Source organism: Rattus norvegicus, chromosome 13 (assembly GCF_021556685.1).
Source record: "Rattus norvegicus strain SHRSP/BbbUtx chromosome 13, alternate assembly SHRSP_T2T, whole genome shotgun sequence".
Lineage (NCBI taxonomy): Eukaryota > Metazoa > Chordata > Mammalia > Rodentia > Muridae > Rattus > Rattus norvegicus.
The window spans coordinates 55,631,753-55,644,573 of NC_141546.1; positions in this window are offsets into that span (position 1 = coordinate 55,631,753).

The window sequence follows — 12,821 nt, forward strand, 5'->3', positions numbered from 1 at the left end:
ACAGATTCAGAGGAAATTCAAAAAATCATCAGATCTTGCTATGAAAGTCTATATTCACCAAAACTTGAAAATCTGCAGGAAATGGACAATTTCCTAGACAGATACCAGGTACCGAAGTTAAATCAGGAACAGATAAACCAGTTAAACAACCCCATAACTCCTAAGGAAATAGAAGCAGTCATTAAAGGTCTCCCAACCAAAAAGAGCTCAGGTCCAGACGGGGTCAGTGCAGAATTCTATCAGAACTTCATAGAAGACCTCATACCAATATTATCCAAACTATTCCACAAAATTGAAACAGATGGAGCACTACCGAATTCCTTCTACGAAGACACAATTACTCTTATACCTAAACCACACAAAGACACAACAAAGAAAGAGAACTTCAGACCAATTTCCCTTATGAATATCGACGCAAAAATACTCAATAAAATCTGGCAAAACGAATCCAAGAGCACATCAAAACAATCATCCACCATGATCAAGTAGGCTTCATCCCAGGCATGCAGGGATGGTTTAATATATGGAAAACCATCAACGTGATCCATTATATAAATAAACTGAAAGAACAAAACCACATGATCATTTCATTAGATGCTGAGAAAGCATTTGACAAAATTCAACACCCCTTCATGATAAAAGTTCTGGAAAGAACTGGAATTCAAGGCCCATACCTAAACATAGTAAAAGCCATATATAGCAAACCAGTTGCTAACATTAAACTAAATGGTGAGAAACTTGAAGCAATCATACTAAAATCAGGGACTAGACAAGGCTTCCCACTCTCTCCCTACTTATTCAATATAGTCCTTGAAATTCTAGTCAGAGCAATCAGACAACAAAAGGAGGTCAAGGGGATAGAGATCAGAAAAGAAGAAGTCAAAATATCACTATTTGCAGATGATATGATAGTATATTTAAGTGATTCCAAAAGTTCCACCAGAGAAATACTAAAGCTGATAAACAACTTCAGCAAAGTTGCTGGGTATAAAATTAACTCAAATAAATCAGTAGCCATCCTCTACACAAAAGAGAAACAAGCCGAGAAAGAAATTAGGGAAACGACACCCTTCATAATAGACCCAAATAATATAAAGTACCTCGGTGTGACTTTAACTAAGCAAGTAAAAGATTTGTACAATAAGAACTTCAAGCCTCTGAAGAAAGAAATTGAAGAAGACCTCAGATGATGGAAAGATCTCCCATGATCATGGATTGGCAGGAATAATATAGTAAAAATGGTCATTTTACCAAAAGTGATCTACAGATTCAATGCAATCCCCATCAAAATACCAATCCAATTCTTCAAAGAGTTAGACAGAACAATTTGCAAACTCATCTGGAATAACAAAAAACCCAGGAAACCTAAAACTATCCTCAACAATAAAAGGACTTCAGGGGGAATCACTATCCCTGAACTCAAGCAGTATTACAGAGCAATAGTGATAAAAACTGCATGGTAACGGTGCAGAGACAGACAGATAGAACAATGGAACAGAATTGAAGGCCCAGAAATGAACCCACTCACTTATGGGCACTTGATTTTTGACAAAGGAGCCAAAACCATCAAATGGAAAAAAGACAGCATTTTCAGCAAATGGTGCTGGTTCAACTGGAGGTCAACATGTAGAAGAATGCATATCGATCCATGCTTATCACCCTGTACAAAGCTTAAGTCCAAGTGGATCAAGGACCTCCACATTAAACCAGATACACTCAAACTAATAGAAGAAAAACTAGGGAAGCATCTGGAACACATGGGCACTGGAAAACATTTCCTGAACAAAACACCAATGGCTTATGCTCTAAGATCAAGAATCGACCAATGGGATCTCATAAAACTGCAAAGCTTCTGTAAGGCAAAGGACACTGTGGTTAGGACAAAACGGCAACCAACAGATTGGGAAAAGATCTTTTTTTTTTTTTTTGAGCTTCACTTTTTTTTTTTTATTAACTTGAGTATTTCTTATATACATTTCAAGTGTTATTCCCTTTCCCGGTTTCCGGGCAAACATCCCCCTCCCCCCTCCCCTTCCTTATGGGTGTTCCCCTTCCAACCCTCCCTCCATTGCCGCCCTCCCCCCATAGTCTAGTTCACTGGGGGTTCAGTCTTAGCAGGACCCAGGGCTTCCCCCTCCACTGGTGCTCCCACTAGGATATTCATTGCTACCTATGGGGTCAGAGTCCAGGGTCAGTCCATGTATAGTCTTTAGGTAGTGGCTTAGTCCCTGAAAGCTCTGGTTGCTTGACATTGTTGTACTTTTTGGGTCTCAAGCCCCTTCAAGCTCTTCCAGTTCTTTCTCTGATTCCTTCAACGGGGGACCTATTCTCAGTTCAGTGGTTTGCTGCTGGCATTCGCCTCTGTATTTGCTGTATTCTGGCTGTGTCTCTCAGGAGCGATCTACATCCGGCTCCTGTAGGTCTGCACTTCTTTGCTTCATCCATCTTGTCTAATTGGGTGGCTGTATATGTATGGGCCACATGTGGGGCAGGCTCTGAATGGGTGTTCCTTCAGTCTCTGTTTTAATCTTTGCCTCTCCCTTCCCTGCCAAGGATATTCTTTTTCCTCATTTAAAGAAGGAGTGAAGCATTCACATTTTGATCATCCGTCTGGAGTTTCGTTTGTTCTAGGGATCTAGGGTAATTCAAGCATTTGGGCTAATAGCCACTTATCAATGAGTGCATACCATGTATGTCTTTCTGTGATTGGGTTAGCTCACTCAGGATGATATTTTCCAGTTCCAACCATTTGCCTACGAATTTCATAAACTCGTTGTTTTTGATAGCTGAGTAATATTCCATTGTGTAGATGTACCACATTTTCTGTATCTATTCCTCTGTTGAAGGGCATCTGGGTTCTTTCCAGTTTCTGGCTATTATAAATAAGGCTGCGATGAACATAGTGGAGCATGTGTCTCTTTTATATGTTGAGGCATCTTTTCCAATCCTACAACAGATAGAGGCCTTATATCCAAAATATACAAAGAACTCAAGAAGTTAGACCGCAGGGAGACAAATAACCATATTAAAAAATGGGGTTCAGAACTAAACAAAGAATTCACAGCTGAGGAATGCCGAATGGCGGAGAAACACCTACAGAAATGTTCAACATCTTTAGTCATAAAGGAAATGAAAATCAAAACAACCCTGAGATTTCACCTCACACCAGTGAGATTGGCTAAGTTCAAAAACTCAGGTGACAGCAGACGCTGGGGAGGATGTGGAGAAAGAGGAACACTCCTCCATTGTTGTTGGGATTGCAGACTGGTACAACCATTCTAGAAACCAGTCTGGACGTTCCTCAGTAAATTGGACATTGAACTGCCTGAGGATACAGCTCTACCTCTCTTGGGCATATACCCACAAAATGCCCCAACATATAAAAAAGACACGTGCTCCACTATGTTCATTGCAGCCTTATTTATTATAGCCAGAAGCTAGAAAGAACCCAGATGCTCTTCAACAGAGGAATGGATACAGAAAATGTGGTACATCTACACAGTGGAATATTACTCAGCTATCAAAAACAATGACTTTATGAAATTCGTAGGCAAATGGTTGGAACTGGAAAATATCATCCTGAGTGAGGTAACCCAGTCACAGAAAAACACACATGGTATGCACTCATTGATAAGTGGTCATTAACCCAAATGCTTGAATTACCCTAGATGCCTAGAACAAATGAAACTCAAGACTGACGATCAAAATGTGAACGCTTCACTCCTTCTTTAAAAGGGGAATAAGAATACCCGTGGAAGGGAATAGAGAGGCAAAGATTAAAACAGACACAGAAGGAACACCCATTCAGAGCCTGCCCCACATGTAGCCCATACATATACAGCCATCCAATTATACAAGATGGATGAAGCAAAGAAGTGCAGGCCGACGGGAACCGGAAGTAGATCGCTCCTGAGAGACACAGCCAGAATACAGCAAATACAGAGGCAAATGCCAGCAGCAAACCATTGAACTGAGAATAGGACCCCCGTTGAAGGAATCAGAGAAAGAACTGGAAGAGCTTGAAGGGGCTCGAGACCCCATATGTACAACAATGCCAAGCAACCAGAGCTTCCAGGGACTAAGCCACTACCTAAAGACTATACATGGACTGACCCTGGACTCTGACCTCATAGGTAGCAATGAATATCCTAGTAAGAGCACCAGTGGAAGGGGAAGCCCTGGGTCCTGCTAAGACTGAACCCCCAGTGAACTAGATTTTTGGGGTGAGGGCGGTAATGGGGGTCGGATGGGGAGGGGCACACCCATAAAGTAGGGGAGGGGGAGGGATTAGGGGGATGTTTGCCCGGAAACCGGGAAAGGGAATAACACTCGAAATGTATATAAGGGGGCTGGAGAGATGGCTCAGCGGTTAAGAGCACCGACTCCTCTTCCTGAGGTCCTGAATTCAATTCCCAGCAACCACATGGTGGCTCACAACCATCTGTAATGAGATCTGATGGGGTCTTCTGGTGCATCTGAAGATAGCTACAGTGTACTTATATATAATAAATGAATAAATCTTAAAAAAAGAAATGTATATAAGAAATACTCAAGTTAATAATATATATATATATATATATATATATATATATATATATATATATATATATATATATACTTTCTGCCAAGGTACAGAGGAAGCAGGAGTTACATAAAATGTGAACACAATTTAAAAATTTAAATTCTCCAACAAGAAAACAACTTATTGCTCTGTAGTGAAAGAAATGTCGAAACTAAATTGTTTTAATTAGTTTTGACTTATTTATGAATAGAAGTCACTAATAATGATAGATTTCTCAATTCTTATCTTCCTGAATATTTTCAGAGCTATATAATCTCAGGCCTAGATTCTAACAGTACACTAGCCTGATAGCTTATATTTCTATAATCCTAGTATATTAAAATGGTTTATTCCTATGACTGAAAGAGACATTTATACATTGCCCAATACATATATTGCATATACCCAGAGAAACTTTCACTATGTTGAATTAATCAGAAAAGCATAGAATATTCATATTTCAATTCTGCAATTGTTGTTTTTATTTATTTGTTGTGTTGGCTGGTATACTTAAACAGAAATTAGCTCTCCCTCCCAATTATAATTTCTTTGACATTCTAATCAATTTAGAGTACAGTCGCTGATATAAATAATGTAAAAGTAAAAAAAAAAAAAAAGAACAACAATGCCAACCAACCAGAATTTCCAGGGACTAAGCCAATACCTAAAGACATGGACTGACCCTGGGCTCAAACTGCAAAGATAGCAATGAATACCCTAATAAGGGCACCAGTGGAACAGGAAGCCCTTAGTCCTGCCAAGGCTGAACCCCCAGTGAACGGGATTGTTGGGGGCAGGGCAGCAATGGGGGGAGGTTTGGGGAGGGAACACCCATATAGAAGGGAATGGGGAAGGGTTAATGGGATGTTGGCCTGGAAATTGGGAAAGGGAATAACATTTGAAATTTAAATAAGAAATACCCAATTTAATAAAGATGGAAAAAAAGAATTTCATACAATTAATGAAATGCTTGATAGAAAACAGAGCTGACTGTGTAAGTTCTTTAAGAACAGAGAAAAGGCAGTGCGACAATATATTTCTGTAATTTCATCACTTTAGGGAATAATGTAAGCAAATCAGGAATGTGGAAGCCTTAACCACAGAGTAAGACTCCATACTATTAAGAGTAGTTATTTTGTTGTTGTTGTTGTTTTTGTTTTCTTTTGTTTCGTTTTGTTTTTCCCCAGTGGTCAGAAATAGAACAGTAAATAGAGCTGCAATTATTTAAAGCCTCATGCGCAGGAGACTAAGGAAGGTCGATTAGAAAATTAGGGTTTGCCTGCACAAATAAATAAATTCACAGTAAACCATGAGTACTTTAGGGATGATTCTCAGAGTAGTCTTCACTGGCCTTTTGCAAGGAATTTTGATTCACTTGTAATTAATTGTATGTCTTTAGTTGTATCCTGTGTTATGTTATGATAGCTAATTCAGGGTGTATAATCTGAGAAGATCATGGGAAGTTGATTATTATGCTATTACCCTTATGGTTCACAGAGTGTTTTTGTAGAATAACACTGCAGATCGACCTCTGGCTCCAAATGCATAATTATAAATGTGCATATACATATACACGTGGACCTGAACACATACAAATTTCCATAATTATACTCCAAATTGGTATACTTATATGTGTATCTATTCATGCATATGTTAATGTCTTATCAAAATATTTACTGAACATATTTCATGAAATATTATATTTTATACAAGCATCTCCACCCATGGTGATTAAAATCTCGACAAAAATCTCATATCATCTGAGAAGAGTCTCAGTAAAAGATTGTGTGATTTTTTTTTTCTTTCATACCTGTGGGTATGTCTTTTGGGAAATATCTTGATCATGTTAATTATATTGGGAAAAATCAATCTATTATGGGTGCCATGATTTCCAAGTTATCAGTCCTGGACTGCATTAAAAGAAAAAGATAAAAAGCATCTTTAAAAAATTTATGCATGAAATGTAGATGGGTAGGAGGACACTGCAGTCATTAAAAGTGATGATACAGTCTGTCCAAAAAATGATGTCTTTTTCTTGGGTTCTAGGTCTCTATATGATGCAATAACAGGAAGTGTCTACAATTGTTTCTCCATTTAAGCTATGGACTTAACAGCACTCCCATTTCAAGGATGCTATAGCATTTAAAACTGTTCAAAATAAAAAGAAATATATTAGGTAACTAAATTTGAGGGTTGCTTAGTTTTTAAAACATTTTAATAATGTTAACTATTAAATATAATGCATAAAATACAAAGAATAAGTAAAGTTAAGAAGACATTAAAACACAAACATAGGGAATGTTAATAATAGCAAAAGGAATTATTCTAAACTGAGAAATCATATATACGTATTCTAGCAGAAAATTAAAAATTCTAGTTATTAAGATAGAAAAATAGAGATGACCATAGCTGACACTCTAAGGTCCAGAATGTGTAGCAAACCTGAGATTACCACCTACTTGGTGCCAAGGGGTTTGGGTGGGCTGATCATGCCTCAGATGACCACTGGCCATTGTCACAAAGCATGGGAATGGAAAAACACTCCTGAAATGACCGGTGATACCTACAGGCCTCAAGTGCCACAAAAACGATCCAATAATTGGTGGAGAGATGGAAAAGAAAGAGGAAGAGAAGCAGCTTTGTGCACAATCAAGAAACCAATGATTCATTGCCTAGAATACTTGCAAATAAAAATCAGGGCAAATTGGGAGAATGTAGGACATACTGTGACACACTACAGCTTCCACAAAGATGTTGTTTTCCTTTTTTTTTTTTCCTTCAAAAGATATGGTTGGCAGGTACAAAGACACAGGTAGATGAGTGCTATTGAATATATGATGTGAAATTCATGAAACACAATTTTAACATGATGCAAGAATGTAAAAGAATATCAAATAATGAAATATATTACAAGAAAAGCTAAAAGCAGATGTGTAGAGTCCCTGAAAGGCAAGGGCAGAGAAATGGGAATTTGCATCTAAAGTTAAATAAGGATGAAAATTTACAGTAAAATCCCTTGTGGAGGGACTAAATGTTGATATGATGGGAAAATGTGAATATCAAAGCAAGACATAAAAACATAAATCTGAATAAATTAAGTCCATACTTGAAAGACATTCCCAAAACAACAGAGATCATTTGTTTAAAAATAGTTTATGTCACATTCTAACTATAAAAAGTGATATTGCATTATATTAATTAATGTATTCTTAGAAGAACTTTGCACAAATAAGATGCCTCTGGGAATAAGCTCTTGAAGTCAAGCCTGATAACTCCAATTGTACTGCCAGCCCCATAAGATAGGAGAGAACCAAGTGTCTCACATTGTCTTTTGGCTTCTACACATGTGAAAATTGTGCTCATTGTGGGAAATGTCTAGTAACATTGTGCTCTTATTTGTTCCTAGGGAGGGATGAGGGACACAGACACGTAATAACCTGCTAAAATTATGCCTAGTCCCAACACTTGAAAGTTTCTATCTTAACACTTCTCTCAGTTATCCTTATGTTTGTCCCTTAGTCAAGACTCAATCTTGACTCAGTTATTTATTTATTATGCTGATAGAATTAAGGGAAGCTTGTATATTATTTCATATCAAACCTTGAAATTTACAAACATTAGTCCTGTGATCAAACTCCTATAAATTTAACCAACTCTTCAACTACTTTTGGTATCTTCTTTCAATGCACAAGAATTATCACATAAAATAACACTGTTTTATCCTTTAATTTTAAAATGTCTGTTTGAAACTTTAATGAGATGTATAGAATTTGAGACTGGGCATGTGTTTATTTGAACACCTATCTTCATGTATCTTTGTAATGTATTATTTCTGAGCTCATTAAAACAATAATCTTTTATTTTAAAAATAAGGAAAAAATTCTACTTAAATATTAAATCCAATTTTGCTTCTCATATATTTGGTCATAAAAATCATTATTTAGGAACCAATAGTCTTTAGATGCCAGTAATATTGTATAATTTCCTTAGTATTCTTTTATTTAAAATTTTTGGTAATAACTTCCACCACTTCATCTCCTTCTCTGATCTTTATTGATATTTAACTGCTCAGTGAACTTGGATGTTGTTCCTGTACATTTCTAAGCATCCATGGATTTAAGTCTGCTTCTGTTTACTTCATAGCTTTATTTTTACTTTTTGCATTTTACAAAATGCTCATAAAATACAATGAAAATAGAGTTCAAATCATCTTATTGCATTCAAAAAAGTGCTAACGACCACAATAAACCTTTTTTAAAACATAACAAAATTCCTACTTAGACTTTCATATCTACAAGAAAAGGAAAATGGACTGGAGAGATGACTCTCCAGTTAAGATCACTGACTGTTCTTCCAGCCATCCTCAGTTCCTTTCCGAGAAACCACATGTTGGCTCACAACCATCTGTCATAGTACCCAAAGCCCTCTTCTGGTATGGCTGAGGAGAGCAAAAGTGTACACACACACACAAACACACACACACACACACACACACACACACACACACAAACACACGAGAGAGAGAGAGAGAGAGAGAGAGAGAGAGAGAGAGAGAATTAATAAACAAATCTTAAACTAATAGGAAGAATTTTTATGATTTTGTCTTACATTTATTCTGAAAGGTATTTCCATACCATGTTTTGTAGTGCTGTCATGTATACAAGGCAAAAGTATTTAATGTTGAAAATAGGATACATGAACTATTAAAATATTAGTATATTTTATTCCTATTTTAATTCCTAATTTTAAACCACATTAAACTGATTGTTCTTAAAAATTATTGTTAATTTATTCTTTTGTCCACTCTATAATATTGTCTTACTGTCATGATTGACTATCAAATAAACTTTCTAGATGCACTGAAACAAGTCAGCTGTATAGATTACTTTAGAAACTCTTGTAATTAAAAGGAGGATAAAAAAGCACACCTGGTAGACAATCATAGCTAAAAGCAAGAAGCCTGAAATGATATAATAAACAGTTAAAATACCACCTGCTCCTGCCTTTGGCACAATGGTATATTAATGTTTGCCAAGCAGCTGTGATATCCTGGTACAAGTTAAGCAATAAAAAGTGGTTATTCATACATTTTGGTTCACAGAAGATTGGTAAATGACACGTAAGTTGTAATATGGAAAGCCTTAAGTCGGTCTGAGTCCTTCAATCTGTATATCATTAGCATACTTTTTAAGTCATGAAATATTTATCATCAATTTTATTGCTGCAATGCTTTTTTTCTTGTAGAAGTAAATTTTTCTGAAACTAATGTTCACAGAACATATTTGCAACATCTAAAGTGCCCCTAATGTGAGGCATTAGTCATGTTTCTTACTGAGAGTAAAAAATGTACCACTCACTTTAGAGTCTATGTTTATAATCACTATCTTTTATACTCTATTTTTTATTACCAATTTACCATTAATTAATTAATTAATTTTAAATACACCTCATTCAGATAAGACAATGAAGAAATTAAAAAAAAAACAAAATAAAACAGTTTGAGTAGTGCATTTTACTTAAGAAGCATATAATTGTTTATTTTAAAAATAAGTATTTATATTTATTCTCATTTGTGTGTGTGTGTGTGTGTGTGTGTGTGTGTGTGTGTGTGATTTTATATGCACAGTGTGCATACATGTCCCCATACAGGCCAGAGGGCTTTGAAGGCCCTGAAACTGGATGTACAGATAGTTGTGAGAGCCACATCATGTGGTTGTTGGTTACTAAACCAGATGTTCAACAAGAGGAGCCAAGCTTCTAACTACTAAGGAATTTCTCTAGCTGATTCCCCCTTCTCTTTCTATTACTCACCTATCACTCATCTATCTGTCTGTCTGTCTGTCTATCTATCTATCTATCTATCTATCTATCTATCTATCTATCTATCTATCATCAAGAAAACTAAAAGCTTAACATTTTTCCCTTACTGATTTAATATTGTTTTTTGTTTTGTGTATTAGGTGTTTTAACTATTATGTGGTGGGAGGGATTTCTTTTCTGGTTCAATCTGTTTAGAGTCTCCTGAGAGGCTTGGCCAGAGCCCTACTGATACAGATGAGGATGCTTGTAGTTAACCTTTGAACTGAACAAGGGGACCCCAATGGAGCAGTGAGGGAAAATACTGAAGGAGCCGAAGTGGTTTGCAATCCCATAGGAAGAACAACAATATCAACCAACCAGATTCCCTAGAGCTCCCAGGGACTAAACCACAAACCAAAGAGTACACATGGATGGACACATGACTCCAGCCACATATGTAGCAAGGAATGGCATTGTCTAGCATCAATAGGAGGAGAAACCCTTGGTCCTATGAAGGCTCATTTCCCTAATACAAGGGAATGCAAGAACATTGAGGTGGCAGTGGGTGGGTAGGAGTAGGAGTATCCTCATAGAAGCAAGGGGAGGGGGAGGGAGTATGGGAGAGGGGGAAAAGAGGATCACATTTGAAATGCAAATACATAAAATATCCAAGAAAAATAATAATAATAGATGATAAAAATAAATAATAAAAGAAACAACAAGCAGGACAACATGCGGATGTTTGTATAATTTTTAAGAGATTTCTTTTTTCCAGCATTTGACAGAATGCACATATGAATTTTTTGTAGGGTAAATCAAAAGACCATGTAAAGCCTAGTGAAATTTACGTATAGCCTAAAGCTGTATGATTCAAGGAATATTATGCAAAACTTCAAGAATTTTTTTCTTCCTTTTCTGTACAGTTTGGGACTAGATAAGTTATAAATGCACTACCAAGCACTGGTATAGGCCTGATGTACATACAGAATGATATTTCCCTTAAGGAAAAAAAGTTGTGACTATTCAAACTTATTACAAAGGCTAAAATCTTGAGTGATTTCATGAGAATTAACCAGACATACAAATTAAATATTCATTACTGTTAACAATAATTCACAGGGTATTTTTGTGTTCTAAACAATCCCCTAAGCTTCACACAATCAAGCTCCATAATGAGTCAATAGTTAAGTTTTGCATCAATCTTAGTACAGATTTAAAGATAGAGAAAATAAATATTTTTAATCTAACAAAATATGGATGATTTTTAGCACTATGAGCTCATATACAGACTTTAGGATATCATGGCAAAAAACAAAGAAGAAAAAAAAAGAAACTGATCTACATTTAAACTAGTTTCACTGTGTCATTTAAATGTGGTAAACGTAAATGAATTAGCGAATTTGGGCTTTTTTGTTTGTTTGTTTTTTGTTTGGATCGAATTCTCTGAATGTGAAGGAGCCACTTTCATTAATCAAGTAGACAAGATAAGGTTTATTGGTATCTTACTGCTTATCACCCTTATTCACTTTAGTATAATCAAAAACTAAAAAATACAGAAACCTATTTTATGCCAGAACCTATTGGGCTCTTACATTGACTGGGTGTTCACACAGAAATCTGTTAGAGGAAATCTAAGATGAGCTTGAAAAGACATTCATAGACATAATGAGGAGTATATGACATACTTTAAATATTTAAATTTGTTCAAATGTAGTAATTCTATTTAACTATTTGCTTTTTGGTTTATATTTTACTTAAATTATATTAACGAACATCTATGCTGAAAGTGCATTTTTTAAGTTTTCTGTTCCTTTCTTCTGGCATATCCTCCTTTTGGCTCCTTTACATTTTTTTTTAAAATTTTCTCCTTTAATACTTTAAATTAGTCTTGAAATTGACTGTATATTATTCTTAGTATCTTTTGACAAAGTAGAGTATTTTCTTCCTCTGTGTAATTTGACACAAAGTAATGAAAATACATTTTATAAATAAGTTATTCAACCACACATGAATATAGGTGTAAATTCCAGAAAAGCCACTAATAGGAAGCCATAATATGTTTTCAAAGGATCTGTGTGGTAAGGGGAAAATGTCCAGACTCCACATTAAAGATTATTAGAAAAATAACATTAAATTAATAATTAAATTAATTTTATGTTGGCAATAGATGTTCTGCTGAGTTTGGCATGAAGTGTTGTTTGTTTACCCAGTGAGTCTTCCTTCAATAAAATTAGTTTTTTATTATAATTGCAAGTAGCTATCTATTGGAAACAGCTTCTGGGTTAGGAATGGGCGTCTTTGTTTATCTCTCCTTTCGGCTCTATGATCACATCTGGTCCTGAACATGTAGGCCTTGTGCATATGATTAAAGTCTTTGTGACTTCACATGTGTGCTAGGCCTGTGGTTCCTAAAAGACCTTGAATCCTTGGTGTTCTGCATCCCACTCTGTCTGTTATAATT